This window comes from Anastrepha obliqua, unplaced genomic scaffold (assembly GCF_027943255.1).
Source record: "Anastrepha obliqua isolate idAnaObli1 unplaced genomic scaffold, idAnaObli1_1.0 ptg000194l, whole genome shotgun sequence".
NCBI classification, from domain to species: Eukaryota; Metazoa; Arthropoda; class Insecta; order Diptera; family Tephritidae; genus Anastrepha; species Anastrepha obliqua.
In genome coordinates this window covers 35,001-37,500 of record NW_026562267.1, presented here as the reverse complement: position 1 = coordinate 37,500, position 2,500 = coordinate 35,001, and positions in this window count along the sequence as shown.

Here is a 2,500-nt window from a genome sequence, read left to right as displayed (position 1 = left end):
AAATTTATTTCTATTTAAACTAACTATAGAAAACCAGGAATAAAATACAATAACACCAATATGCCATAACATGTTAGTATAGAATATAGATTCTTCATATATGTATATATATTCGAAAATTTTTTCTATTTAAACTAACGTATGGAAAACCAGGAATAAAATCATAATATTACCAGTTTAATATGGCTCAAATTCGAGTTTCATATAGTTATGATTCGATTTATATGCTTCAATATCATTGGTTAGTTAACTTTTGATATTTTCATATTATATCACATGCCTTCACCGTGAGTGTTTTTTGCCATGCACACCTCACATTGTCAAAAATGTATGGGAAAAATTCATTTCAATACATTTCAGTTTGATTTGAAATGTCTTTATTATATATTTTAGTGCCAATATGCCAAGGTTATATTCCATAACTCTTTATTTAAACTAACGTATGGAAAACCAGGCATAAAATCACAATATTACCAGTTTAATATGGCTCAAATTCGAGTTTCATATAGTTATGATTCGATTTATATGCTTCAATATCATTGGTTAGTTAACTTTTGATATTTTCATATTATATCACATGCCTTCACCGTGAGTGTTTTTTGCCATGCACACCTCACATTGTCAAAAATGTATGGGAAAAATTCATTTCAATACATTTCAGTTTGATTTGAAATGTCTTTATTATATATTTTAGTGCCAATATGCCAAGGTTATATTCCATAACTCTTTATTTAAACTAACGTATGGAAAACCAGGCATAAAATCACAATATTAACAGTTTAATATGGCTTAAATTCGAGTTTCATATAGTTATGATTCGATTTATATGCTTCAATATCATTGGTTAGTTAACTTTTGATATTTTCATATTATATTTCACATGCCTTCACCGTGAGTGTTTTTTGCCATGCACACCTCACATTGTCAAAAATGTATGGGAAAAATTCATTTCAATACATTTCAGTTTGACTTGAAATGTCTTTATTATATATTTTAATGGCAATATGCCAAGGTTATATTCCATAAAATGTTAGTATAGAATATAGATTCTTCATATATGTATATATATTCGAGAATTTTTTTCTATTTAAACTAACGTATGGAAAACCAGGCATAAAATCACAATATTACCAGTTTAATATGGCTCAAATTCGAGTTTCATATAGTTATGATTCGATTTATATGCTTCAATATCATTGGTTAGTTAACTTTTGATATTTTCATATTATATCACATGCCTTCACCGTGAGTGTTTTTTGCCATGCACACCTCACATTGTCAAAAATGTATGGGAAAAATTCATTTCAATACATTTCAGTTTGATTTGAAATGTCTTTATTATATATTTTAGTGCCAATATGCCAAGGTTATATTCCATAACTCTTTATTTAAACTAACGTATGGAAAACCAGGCATAAAATCACAATATTACCAGTTTAATATGGCTTAAATTCGAGTTTCATATAGTTATGATTCGATTTATATGCTTCAATATCATTGGTTAGTTAACTTTTGATATTTTCATATTATATCACATGCCTTCACCGTGAGTGTTTTTTGCCATGCACACCTCACATTGTCAAAAATGTATGGGAAAAATTCATTTCAATACATTTCAGTTTGATTTGAAATGTCTTTATTATATATTTTAGTGCCAATATGCCAAGGTTATATTCCATAACTTTCTATTTAAACTAACGTATGGAAAACCAGGCATAAAATCACAATATTACCAGTTTAATATGGCTTAAATTCGAGTTTCATATAGTTATGATTCGATTTATATGTTTCAATATCATTGGTTAGTTAACTTTTGATATTTTCATATCATTTCACATGCCTTCACCGTGGTGTTTTTTGCCATGCACACCTCACATTGTCAAAAATGTATGGGGAAAATTCATTTCAATACATTTCAGTTTGATTTGAAATGTCTTTATTATATATTTTAGTGCCAATATGCCAAGGTTATATTCCATAACATGTTAGTATAGCTAATATGAATTCTTCATATATGTATATATATTCGAAAATTTTTTCTATTTAAACTAACGTATGGAAAAAACCAGGCATAAAATCACAATATTACCAGTTTAATATGGCTTAAATTCGAGTTTCATATAGTTATGATTCGATTTATATGCTTCAATATCATTGGTTAGTTAACTTTTGATATTTTCATATTATATCACATGCCTTCACCGTGAGTGTTTTTTGCCATGCACACCTCACATTGTCAAAAATGTATGGGAAAAATTCATTTCAATACATTTCAGTTTGATTTGAAATGTCTTTATTATATATTTTAGTGCCAATATGCCAAGGTTATATTCCATAACTCTTTATTTAAACTAACGTATGGAAAACCAGGCATAAAATCACAATATTACCAGTTTAATATGGCTTAAATTCGAGTTTCATATAGTTATGATTCGATTTATATGCTTCAATATCATTGGTTAGTTAACTTTTGATATTTTCATATTATATCACATGCCTT